At 41.2% G+C, this 13,187-nt stretch overlaps 1 long non-coding RNA gene across 1 annotated transcript in view; it reads left to right on the plus strand.

Moving 5' to 3' along the window:
- The window catches only part of LOC143273730 (uncharacterized), a 72,047-nt gene extending 61,832 nt beyond the window's left edge, over nt 1-10,215 (plus strand). The window contains exons 3-4 of the long non-coding RNA XR_013051918.1: nt 8,123-8,244; nt 9,592-10,215. This is a non-coding gene — a long non-coding RNA (uncharacterized LOC143273730). The remainder of the gene's footprint in view (nt 1-8,122; nt 8,245-9,591) is intronic.
- Nucleotides 10,216-13,187: the final 2,972 nt, after the last annotated feature.

Consider the following 13,187-nt stretch of genomic DNA (forward strand, 5'->3'; position numbering starts at 1 on the left):
CTCCCCCCTCCCACCCCCTCCCCTCCCCCCCAGCCCACTGCAAGGGTTGCATTTTATTAACTGTTCTGTCATCGATGCAACCCAGCCCTGGCATGTATTCACTGCTCTATTTCTTTGACAAAAGCAGTAAGGAAATGCGTGGGGAAGGGAGGAAAGATAGGTTCTGTTTGGGACAGGCCGAGCTGGGTTTGCAGCCTTGAATCGTCCACAATGCACTTGAACATTTTTCTCAGGCATCTGCCTTCATTGTGTCAGCCAAGTAGCTAGTTGGTAATTAGCCTTATCTCTCTTACCCAACCACAAACACTTGGGGGTCAAGGTCTGCATCTGATTTATGATGATAGGCATATAAATATTATAAATACATGTCCAGAATGCAGTTGAAAGATAGAGTTTGATTTTTAGCGAGGGCTGCTTTGTGTCTTCGGCTTCTCTACATGTGTCTCAAACTTAGCTGTGCTGTAATAATGGTTGATTTATTTGGTGTACTTCACGCTTGACCTTACTAACTCAGCAAGTGGCTATATACTTCACTGTTAACGTGTGCTGAAATATGTACAATCAGTGATGGGCTCTGCTGAGTACTGTTCTTCATAATCAGAATTAACAGCCTACATGACCTGTTGAGATCTCTAAGCAAACCTGCATTGTGACATTTCTTAAAAACGTAGTTTTTTCCCCCATGGGGAAAACAGTTTGTTATTTAGAAGATCTCAAAAGGAAACTAATTGAAACACAGCACAGATTTGTTCGAGCTTTATGTTCTGTGGTAATTTTTGCTGTTGACTTTGTCTTGACACCTCAGGATCCTGTTTAACAAGATGAGTTTGAGAAAGGCCTCACATCTCATCTGCCAGTCTGAGGCATTAGTCCAAGCAAAGAAGTTGTCTGGAAATGGATGAGGAATGCTTAGTTTCTAAATCTGGTGGGCTGATGAAGTCTGTCCTGGTAACTACCGTGTTCAAATCCTGAAGGCAAAGGGGCTCATTCTTTTGGAGATCACATCTATTATGTGATTTTCACAGAGTGAGATGATGTCACTTTGAAGCTGTTTTGTTTCTTCCTGAGTTGACTTTATAGTACTCTTCTAATTTATAGACTAGTGCCTTTTTGCAGTTCAAACCCATGTTCATTTGATGTACATTTGATACACATTAGTTGTATCAACACAACCATAGTGAGGATGGTCTCGCTTTGGTAAGACTTTTGCGTGAGGACTTTCAATGAGCCTGGCTAAGCCCTCCTCAGAAATGTGCAGGGTCTGAGTCTCTATCTTTCCATCTCTCTCTCCTTCCACAGATGTGAAGCTGGTGCTCTAGCCTGAGGCACTTTCCCAGATTATTCCCTGAGGTGTCGGCCCCTTCTAACAAATCTCTGCAATCCGGTCCAGTTTTGGGGTGTGCTTCCTAGCACACTTGAACTCATGCAAATAGCCCCCAGAAACAGCTCAGGGGAGAGCAACTCAAGGCTACTAGTGTGTCCTGAGATGCTTCCTATGGTAGGAAAATCTGCTTCTAAAAGGAAGAGTTTGGGGCTCAAGATGGCTCAGTGCTTGAAAGCAGGAGTTGTTCCTGTAGGGGTCCTGGGCTCAGTTCTACCCAGTGCCCACATGGCTGCTCGCAATCACTTGTACTTCCTGTTCTAGAAAATTTGACGCCCTCTTCTGGCCTTGCATGCTCCTGCAGCCACGTGGTGCATATAAACTCACACAGGCACACATGTACATAAACATCAATCACTAGAACTTAAAGTTTATTTTACTATTTTTGGTTCTAACACAACAGTCCCAAATACCACGCTCTCTCTCTCACTTCTTTATATTGGTTATCTTATATGAAAACCCAGAACTCCTGATAAGATTATTGACTTGCTTCATCTTGTAATACAACTAAAATTACCACACACCATAGCACTACTGCCACTCCACACACAGTGGTACAGGCGGGTTTTTGTTTTGTTGTTGTTTGTTTGTTTGTTTGTTTGTTTTTTGGCTTTTGGGGCAGTTATTAGCATCCTTAAAATATATTCCCCTGGGGATCTATAGAATATTGCTCTAATTTTTTTTAAAGCAGATTAATTTTTTTCTGTGTTGAGCTCAGCAATATATTCATCTAGGTTCATTTCTTACCATTTTTGTATTTGATTTTAGGGCTGTTTTATTTCAAATTAATATTGTTTGACCATGCAGATAATTTATATAGTTAAGAATTAAAAAATATATTGTAAGTTAACACAAATAGGTTTTTTTTTTTTTAATTTCTTTGGCTCTGACTGTGTAGCCCTGGCTGGCCTGGAACTCAATATATAGACCAGGTTGGCTTCAAATTCACTGAGTTCCACCTGCCTCTGCCTCCATAGTGCTGGGATTAAAGATGTGCACCACCCTGGCCAGTTATAGAGCTTTTCCCCCACTTTTTTCTTATCTATGAATTTCTTATATACCCATTTCCTTTCACATTTATACAAAGAAATCCTGAAAAAAAAAACAAACAAACGTCTTTCAACATGCTCCCTTTTCTTTCTGGATGCTGTCTTTTTTCTTTTCTAAAGTGGCATAAAACTTTAAAGCTGGTGTCTTAGAGTTTCTATTGCTATGACAAAACACCATGCCCAAAGAGCAAGTCAGGGAGGAAAGGGTTTATTTGGCTTACACTTCAGCATTGCTGGTCATCACTGAAGGAAGTCAAGACAGGAACTCAAAACAGGGCAGAATCTCAGAAGCAGGAGCTGATGCAGAGGCCATGGAGGGGAGCTGCTTACTGACTTGCTTCCCCTGACCTGCTCAGCCTACCTTCTTAGAGAACCTAGGACCACCTGTCCAGGGGTGCTACCACCCACTATGGGCTGGGCTCTCCCTCAAGGATCACTAACCGAGAAAATGCCTTACAGCTGGATCTCATGGAGGCATTTCCTCAGCTGAGGCTCCTCCCTCTCTGATGACTCTAGCTTGTGTCATGTTGACACAACACCAGCCAGCACAACTGACCCCTTGTCAACTTGACACACAAACACGTCACTGTTAAGTCACAACCCTACCTCTCTTATTCATCCCCAAGATCTCACATTAAGAACATAAATAACTTTAAAAGTCCCACAGTTTTTTTTTTGTTTTTTTTTTTTTTACAAATTCAAACACATTAAAATTTTAGTAGCCACTCTTTTAAAAATCCGAAGTCTTTCAAAATTCAAAGTCTCTCAATTGTAGCTCCAGTAAAATGTGTTCTTACTCCAAGAGGGAAGAATTAGGGCACAGTCACAATAAAACCAAAGCAAAGCAAAATTCTAACCAACCAGTATCTGGGATCCACTCACAATCTTCTGGACTCCTCCAAAGGACTTGGGTCACTTTTCCAGCTCTACATCTACAGCACACTCAGCTTATCTTCTAGGATCTGGCTGGCTCCACTCCACTGCTGCTGCTGTTCTTGGTGGTCATCCCATGGTGCTGGCATCTCCAAAATGCAGGGGTCCCTTGCTGCAACTGGGCTGCACTTTCACCGTTAGCCTCTCATAGGCTCTCTTCATGGTGTCAAGCCCCAACTTCTTTGCATGACCCCTTCAGTCCTGGGCCTTCAGCTGCCACTGAGGCTGCACCTTTACCATCAGCCTCCCCTGGCCTCTCACAGTGCCAAGCCTCAGCTGATCCCCATGACCCCTTAATGTCTTCAAAAACAGTACCACCCAGGTGAGGTTTACACATTACCAAGTCTGGCTGCCAGCATGAGGTACAACCTGGCTGCCTCTGGAACACAGCTTCTCTGTGCTCTCAGGAAACACTTCCCAGAAGATTTCACTTCAGTGATGCTGGTCTCTTCTTAACCACCACTAATTTCTTAGCTCCAGCTGACCAGCATCAATTGTCAGTAGCGTAGAGGTTTCACTTCTTCAGCAGTTCTGGTATCTTGATAATCACAGCTCATTCTTCAGCCTCAGTTAACCAAAACCACAGGATCTTAATTCAAAATAACGAATGGCCCTGAAAGAGTCTTTAAACTTCCCTCTGAAACTTAGCATGTAGGGCAGGTGGAACTCAGTGAGTTTGAAGACTTTCTGGTCTATATATTGAGTTTCAGGCTAGCCAGGGCTACGCAGTCAGATCCAGAAAAAACAAACCAAATCCAAAACTATTTGTGTTAATTTTCAATACAATTTAAAATTCTTAACTATATAAACTATTTATATAATTATTTACATGGTCGAACAATAATAATTTGAAATATTTCCTTCAAGGGCACATCCTCCGTGATCTAACTTCCTCTTTCTAGAGCCCACCTTTTAAAGGTTCTAACACTTTCCAACAGAGTGTTGAGACTGATGGTCAGACTTTAGTACCTGGGCCCACGGGCCTGGTCTTAGACCTGAATGATAGTGATAGCTCTGAGAGAGGCCGAGAACTGTTTTCTATATGTCCAGAGCCTTTTGCTCTTAGCCATCTGTGGACTGTCTATTAATATTTTTGCCTGTTTTTAGGTTAAGATTTTTCTTTTCTATTTTTAATAGTCTTTTTACCTCATGAAATTTAGCCATTTTTCCCCATGCTAGGGGAAACTACAAATGTATTTTCTTAATTTGCCACTTGAACTTTAGCATTATATATCAAGGTCAAATTTATGGATTTGAACTTTTTCTTATTTTTTTTTTTAAATATTCTGTCACAGTGAGGCCATTGCTGGACTTCTGATATAGACTTGTAAAATAATCAGTTTGTGTTGATTTAGGTCATTGGGCTTATGGAAATTTGTTTTAGGAGCAACTGAAAACCCAAATTGTCCGTGTGTCTATTTCTGTTTTTCTCCATTGTCCTGTCTTACACTTTGATGATTTTAATGGAAGCTTATTTGGTATGGTATAATATGTCCTAATTCTTTAATCTTAGGAGAATGTTTAGATTAAACTAAAATTTATTATGACAACGATGAACTCCAGTGCAGGCTGTTACTGTAGACTCCTATATCATGTGTACGGAACAATTAAATTAATGCCTTGACAATAAACATGGAACTCATGTATTTGAAAAATCTTATGCATGACAACCGTAGAAAGCTAAAATGAGGTGAATGAGAAAAGACACAAACGCCCAGGATTGATAAACTGAGTAAATTTAAGAATAAAAATAAATCCCTGGGCATTTATTGTCCAGCTCCTGTGCTGAAGATCGCCACCCGGTGGTGACACGGGAAATTTCAGCACAGTGTGTTTCTAGCTAGTCTGACAGGGTGAGGAAGCAGTGTCTGTGGGTAACCTCAGGCAAAGGGAAGAGGAAATGGGGAGCAAGAGGCCAGAAGTGCCCAGGGCAGGCAAAGGCGAGTCCACCAAGGACTGTATTGTAGTGGGTTTGGTTATTAACCTGAAGGCAAGGGGCAGACCCACAAAGAGACCGAGGAGGTTTTAAGATCTCTTTTAGTCAAAAGTGAGAGAGGGGAGAGGAAAGAGACACATGGGGGGAGAGAGAGATACACAGGGAAAGGCACACAGAGAGGAAGCGTTACATTTTTCATAAAAGTGAAAGAAGATATAAAAAAAAAACATTCACTATCTATTAGTTGAGCAACAACAATAAAAGCCAAAACCCTTGGTGAGAGACATTTTGGTAAGTGATGGAAAGTGTGTGAAAAGTGAGGCAAGGGTCAGATGAGGGGCCCAGCACTGAGCCTGACACCTGCAGGGCCTCAGGGATGTTTCTTTAGTCTGGGGATGTTCACTTAAGGCTGTTGAAGCTACTCAACATTCACTGGCGACTAGGTGGATGCTGCTCTTAAGCCATCATCCGGATTTATGCTAAACGCGACCACTATTCTGCTACGAGCGACCACTGATAATGGTCACATTGGGCTTAGCAACTCCAGAGCACTTACTCTGCCTTTTCAGATAAAGCAGCATTGGCAGGAGCAGCCCCAACGGTGTGTTGCTGATGGGCGGCAAATGCCAGGCCCAAGAGTTTTGCTCTCTGCATCTGCGACGACCTTGATCAGCCAGTGCGCATTCCTGCCCAATCTCGTTGGAGTTTGAATTACACATTGTTTGCTAAGCCTGATGCTTGGCCAAAGAGGGACTTAATGGCACTTAGGGAAGAAGAAATGATCAAATGACACCAGGTCTCCAAAGCATCATTATCTCTCTGATGAGTGACACTCCAGTCTCCCTGCGCTTCGGGGTCCTTTGATGATGGCGCTCTCCACACGGGGCTCAGATGAGGATGTCTGGGGACTGAGCACAAGAGCAGGAGAGCTGAGGTCGCCTCGTGGCGCTGTTTTCTGACAGGAGAGAAGAGGCTTTCTTCGAAGGTGACAATGAGTGCCAGTTAATGACAGCAAGCTTCAATACACCGAGTGAAATTCAAAAAAGCCTGACTTCCCATTTTGAAGTGTCAGCAAAACATTTATGCTTTTATATTGTTATATTTCTTTTACATTTTGAAAAGAATCCAGCTGTATATTATTAAACTCTCATAGGACGGGAAAAGAATTAAGCACTGATGTACTTCTCCAGTTGGTCTTTAGAAAATAAGTATTAAAACGCATATGGGAGGAAATGTAACTGTGATAATATGAGGAGATGAATAATTAATTTACAAATGAATCTGCATAGATTATGTAAACAGATACATTGATTGACTATTGATAGATTTAGCTTCTCTCCATTCTGAATTTAACACTTGACCTTTTTAAAGGATTATTCTTTAGTCAGAAATGGGAAATGGGCATCCTAGCTAACATCTACAAATATATTTTTTTTTGAATTTGTATTTTCCTGTTTTTTTTTTTTTTTTTTTTTTTTTTTTTTTTTTTTTTTTGGTTTTTCAAGACAGGGTTTCTCTGTGTAGTTTTGGTGCCTATCCTGGATCTCGCTCTATAGACCAGGCTGGCCTCAAACTCACCGAGATCCACCTAGCTCTGCCTCCCGAGTGCAGGGGAATTTGTATTTTATAAATATTTAATACACATCTGTTATACTTAAACAATGAGGGAAATATATAATATGCAAAATGAATAATCTAGTGGGGGAAATGGAGACATGAAAGACAGACTTCTAAATCTCAAAAGAAATATTCTGAAGTGATAAAGTCTTTTTTTTTTTTTTTTTGGTTTTTCGAGACAGGGTTTCTCTGTGTAGCTTTGTGCCTTTCCTGGAACTCACTTGGTAGCCCAGGTTGGCCTCGAACTCACAGAGATCCGCCTGGCTCTGCCTCCCGAGTGCTGGGATTAAAGGCGTGCGCCACCACCGCCCGGCCTTGAAGTGATAAAGTCTTAAAGAAGGCAGCTTGGTTGAGATGAAATTTGAAGCAAAACATTGAGGATGTGTAAGTGATTGGCTGCGTGGATTAGGTGTGTGATGGTGAGCAGTGAAGGAAGGGCAGTGATCTGCAGAGGAACATTCTAGAATACTTGCAGTTTAGGGAACATCAAGTCTACAGTGAAGACAGGTTGGGGGAAGAAACCTACAACAGGACACACTTGCTCACTCTGCCTGCTAGACTGACATCTTGGTGTGATTTAATTACCAGTGGAAGTCTGTGGAGGAGACAGCATCCTGCAATTACACAGGATTATTTTGATTAATTAGGATTTTTTTTTCCTCACTTGTTTCTTTTTACTCTTGAGCTGTGTTTTTTTGTTTAGAAGATTTGTAAGATGAGATCTTTAGAGCACATCATTAGTGCAGACATCAGCCACAAAAATGACACATTTAAAAGTTGGGCAATCTATTAGCACATTCTTTATAGTGGGGATTGTCTTGTAAATGTCAGAAGAAAGAAGCAGGCAAGACCTCTCCACCACTTCAGATGCAGGAAAGGCAGCAATATAAAGAATAAAAGGGAATCATAAATCACAGTTTGTGGGTCATGAATTAGTTATCTATCTCTCGATGGCATTCTTGTTCTAGGAAGCCGATTTAAACAGGTAGTGTTGATCATTGGCGATGATGCCAGTTGCTGCAGCTCCCGTCTTGAATGTTCCCAGCAAGCCTGTGAGTTAAAAGCTTGGCTCCAGGGTGGTATATTGAGAAGTGGTTTAGAGTTGAGGCTTTGTGGGGAATCTTTAGGTCATTGTGGAGGAGGGTGAATGCCTTTAGAGGTTAGCGGCTCCCTGATGTCTTCCTCTCTGTCTTCCTTCTGCTTCAGGTCACGAAGAAAGCAGGTTTCTTCTGCCACAGGCTCCTGTAAGAATGTGCCCCTTTGCCACACACCTAAAGCCAATGGGCCAATCTATCAAGAGCTACAACCTCTGGAACTCTGAGTGAAAAGTAAGTGTTTTTTCTTTATAACTTGATTATCTCTGGTGTTTTGTTATAGTGACAGAAAGTTGAGTAACACACTTGTCACTCAAGACCTTCATCTATTTCTGTAATAAAATGCTTCTAGAGTCAGACATCATGTTAATTGTTTTAATGAGAATTTTGGCTTCTATATTGTTTGCTATACACCAAGTACTGTCTCAGGTACTTAAGTCTCTTAAGAGCCATGAGAAACAGGGATTGGTATTGCTCCTGTTTTACAGATGAGGACATTGAAACACACAGAGGTCAACACACCCACTTTAACATGACTAAATCCACACAGAGAATGCGGGAGCCAGGATCTGGACACAGTCCTGTTCTGCATTCCAGGGTTTTGACCATTGTACATTTTTTCCAGTTAATGTCAATGTGGCTTAAGAAGTTAGATTCAGCTTTGACAACATGAAGAAATCAAACTTTCTTGTTTCTGAATAAAATTTCTTTCAACTCAAGACAACAGAATCTGAGGCTCAGAGCCCTGCCCTTTCTCAGGATGCCCTAGAGCAATCACTTAATGCTTCTCACAACAGAAGGCCATAGGCAGGAAACCAACCTTCTTGGCCTTTGCTATTTGCATCTGCAGAGGCTGTCTTTGGAGTCACACTTGGCACCGATATTTGTGCTTGCACTTTTGACTCCCAGTCTAGTGGTGGATGACATCTGTGTCCTTGTCTGAACTGCACTTGCTCAGTCAGTTGTCACTACCATCACATTCGTGGACCACTGGGTCATCGGGTAATTCTGGATTCCTCCCTGCCATTTGTGGGTAGGAGAAACCAAGCGCACTCTTGCAAGCTTTCTGAAATGGAATGCCATCTGAAGAAAGACTTTGTGTCCATCACGGGAACTTTCGGGAATCACTGGATACTTGTGAAAAGAATACCATGCCAGAGCAGAGGGAATAGAGACAGCAACAATAGAAGACTTAAAATGACAAGCTTGGAATAAATATTTACATCACACATCCAATGATTCCAGAAGGTTCCTGTGATGACATTGGATCCCCTGGAGCTAGAGTTACAGATGACTGTGAGCCATCCAACCTGGGTTCTGGGAACTGGACTTGGATCTTCCAGAAGAGTAGCAAATCCTCTAAACTGCTGAGCTATCTCTCCAGCCTCTTCATCTGTGATATTTAAACTGGTGATCTCAGCTCTCTGAATGGCATCCAGAAGGTAGTTGTTAAATGAATGAAGGAAGGAAGGAGGGAAGGAGGGGAGGAAGGGAGGAAGGAAAGAGGGAGGGAATTAAAAGCGAGTGGAAGGGATAAAACGAGGTATAGAGATAAAGAAGACGGAGTGATTTGCTTTCTAGGGTGACTTCATGACAGCAGGGCTCAGAGAAGTTCAACAGCAGCTCTTCCCACACGGTTCTTGGGCACAAACTGGAATTTGAGGTTAGAAAATGGTTTCATCTTTGCTTGACATCCCACCTCAGTTTTTTTTCTCCCAGTGCATTTTCCCCTGAATTTTCTTCTCCCACCAGATGGCACTATGCCTTCAATATTAAGAGCTACAGGTATATTTAAATTAGCCTTCTTGGTTCTCCCTGCTACACCAACCCATGCACTTAACAAATGGGTTTGAAGACCTATGCCAGGCTAACATAATGGGTATCGCTTTTTGAAAATGGCAGCAGCTCAGCTATATAAAAGTTCATGAAATATGCATAAAACTCAAAGCAAAAGGCAATAAAGTCATTGATTTCCACAGCCAAAGCTGAAAATTGATGTCAGTAAAAATTAACGTTAAAATGTCATCACTTTCCCACACTGAAAACTGCGAGTGATAAAGGAATGATAAATGAATCAAATTGGAAATGGCATGCATATTTACATACTCATGTATATTTACACACCACATCATTTACATGATCTCATATACCAGGCAAACTTGGCAAAGTCTGTTTGATGAAATGGTTTGTGGACCACATTCTGGAGCACTCTGGCCCCCCGGGACATTTCCGGAAGCTCGGAGTCCACTGAAGTCTGATGATTTCCCTTCCAGGAGGCCATGGGCTTTCGTGCTCCAGCTCCAGGTTTATGCAGGCACAGAAATTAGCATGATCTTACCTGACACAGAATTGTAAGCAGCCTGGGCCACACACTTCCCAAGTCTGCTTATTATGCTTACAGAGTAGTCGCAAAGGCCCTGAGTTCCACAACATACTCCACAGCCAACAGTCTGAAAACCTTTGAGAAGATTTATAAATACCTCACTTAGCGTTAGCTCGTTCGCTCACAAACCAGTGCCTCTCGGGACTTCTAAGTTCTATGTCATTTTACTGTGATTCTCAGATGTCCAGCCTCTTAGGTGGCAAGTCCAACTTCCGCTCAGACCTGTCTGTCTGTCAGCTTCTTCCCAGGCCTGCTTGCTCATGACTACATTAAACAGTGTTAATATAATTTTAGTAAATAGCTTTCTTGGAGAAATACCTCGCAGTTTGCTTTTTTTTTTAAATACTAATAAAACTTTTAGATCAACCCTTTACAAATCTTCTACGAATCAAATATTTGATAGTAAATGTTTCCTCTTAACTATTTGTTCAAATTCATTTCATGTTATTTTTTACAGCACTGCTAAATTCCTATATTATCTTAAAGAGAAGAAATATCAATAAATCAGTAATACATTTTTTCATGTGTGAATTAAAATGAGCTATTATCCACCTGAAATTTAGTGCATAGCTATTGTTTAAAACTGAAATTTTCCAGGGCTGGGGAGATGGCGCAGCAGTTAAGAGCACTGACTGCTCTTCTAGAGGTCCTGAGTTCAATACCCAACAACCACATGGTGGCTCACAAACATCTGCAATGAGATCTGGGGCCATCTTCTAGCTTACAAGCATATATGCATGCAGAACACTATATACATAATAAGTAAAAAAATCCTTAAAATAAATGAAAATTCCCATTTCTCCCTCTGAGTTATGCTAATGGCATCTTGCCAGTGGGCATGGCTCTTTTTTTTCAGCACTAATTGTCTAACACATACATAGCCCTTGCTCTTTCTCTATGATCAGTTTATTTTATAGCAAAGAGTGCTACTAGGAACAATTAGCAGACACAAAACTAGACGTTAAGGGAAGTAAAAACAGATAAAAATGGCGGACGCTAAGTCAGGGTTCAGCAACAAGGCCTGGCACACACTGTACAGAACATAAGCCACAGACAGCACCTTTGTGTCTAGCCTTTGACCTCGGGCACTTCATTGATGACCCCAGTGAAATCCTCAAGATCTTATTTAGCTCCCAATCACAGTATCTTTTCCTGACTACCTGCCTGCTACTATGAGAAAAGTGTGCTTCTGTAGATCCCAGAGCACATACTGCTGTGATGTATCTTCTAAGGAAAATTTTAGAAGAATTATAACGAATGTGTTAACCAAACACATTCATCTCATTGTGTTTCTGGTGTTCCTGTAAACCAAAGATGTAAGATGAGGCCCTATGAGCTGTGAGGTCTTTGAAAAGACAGACCCCATCAGTGGTCCAGCTATGATTTAAGCATCTCTAAGCGTGTGCGGCACTCAGTTTCTCTCAGGACACATTTCTGTAGCTCAGAGCTCAGAGTATCTGCATCTGCATTCACCTAATATAAACACTTGAGTTGCTTTATGAATTGAGCCTGTGTTACACATAGCCACATCGTGATACATGTTCACATGTATTATACACATTTAATACACATTTATCTATGTTTAACATCAATTTTATACTTGCCACAGTCCTCTACATAAACATATAACTGTATATATATGAAAACACAAAATATTAATCATTGGGATATTCTCTAAGAATGTCCTAATGATCTTGATTTAATATTTCATATTTGCTCAGTGGCACATTCTATTTGGAATCAGAAAAATGATACCAGCATAAAACTTTACATGGCAAATAATTTGAAATTTTGTGTGTACCTTAAGAAAGACTAAAACCAGTACTTTTCTGAAGAGTTGACCAGTTTGACACCACCATTTTGTGTGTGTGTGTGTATATATCTTTCTTTTCTCTATATAAAATTTGTCATATGTCAACTTACCTGATACTCACCGGAAGTTGGCAAGATTATCAAGGAGACCATCACAGAAGACTGGAAAAAGGGACATTACATGCCCAAGAGTGGCCATGTGTTTGTCTTTGTCTTTCATTTTTTTCTGAGCTACAGAAGGAAACCACAGAGGCAGGTCTAGCAATCATACCGGACCCAATCTCAGAGCATTGGGTGGAAAGACACAAGTCTTGTCTAAAAATACTGAATTTCACTGAGACGGTTTCAGGCGGGCACCTGTACACAAGCTCCTGTGATCTCTCCCAGCCCCTTGCTCCCATGCCGTCCGTTGTTCCCCACATTCCATGAATGGAGGAGACACCTGATATTTGTCTTAAAACCCTCGCTTTGGTGGCACCCCTGTTGGCCCCCTGCCTTATTTATTTTACAGGATATGTAAGAAGTGTGGGGATTCTACCAACAGCCCTGCCTGTGGGGCTGTCTTCTTGTTGTGAGTTTTGGATCTCTTCCTGTCTGGGATACTTTAGCTAATCATTGAAATGCTCTAATGGATTTTAATAATTAGTGGAGTCTAGTCCCCCCCGGCTTATTTGGACTGTGTTAGCCTAGTTTTTCACTCCCATTAGCTTCATTTCTTTGTACCTAAAAAAAAAGCCATTTCCGTGTTTTTATTACCACTGAACGGTAATAGGAGAGACAGGATGCTTTTGTGTTCGGGTTTAACATTGCGGAGCATTGTCTCATCCACTTATTTGTGCCTGCGACAGTCAATAGGTTTTCTCTAGTTTACTTAGATTCTGCACATTTCTTCATAAATGTATTACAAAGTATGATATCTACTATTTTATGAGCAATCTATGCTCACTTAGATTTTTCAGAGTGATTAATATGGGCATTTAGA

The sequence above is a fragment of the Peromyscus maniculatus genome, chromosome 6, assembly GCF_049852395.1.
Source record: "Peromyscus maniculatus bairdii isolate BWxNUB_F1_BW_parent chromosome 6, HU_Pman_BW_mat_3.1, whole genome shotgun sequence".
Classification (NCBI taxonomy): domain Eukaryota; kingdom Metazoa; phylum Chordata; class Mammalia; order Rodentia; family Cricetidae; genus Peromyscus; species Peromyscus maniculatus.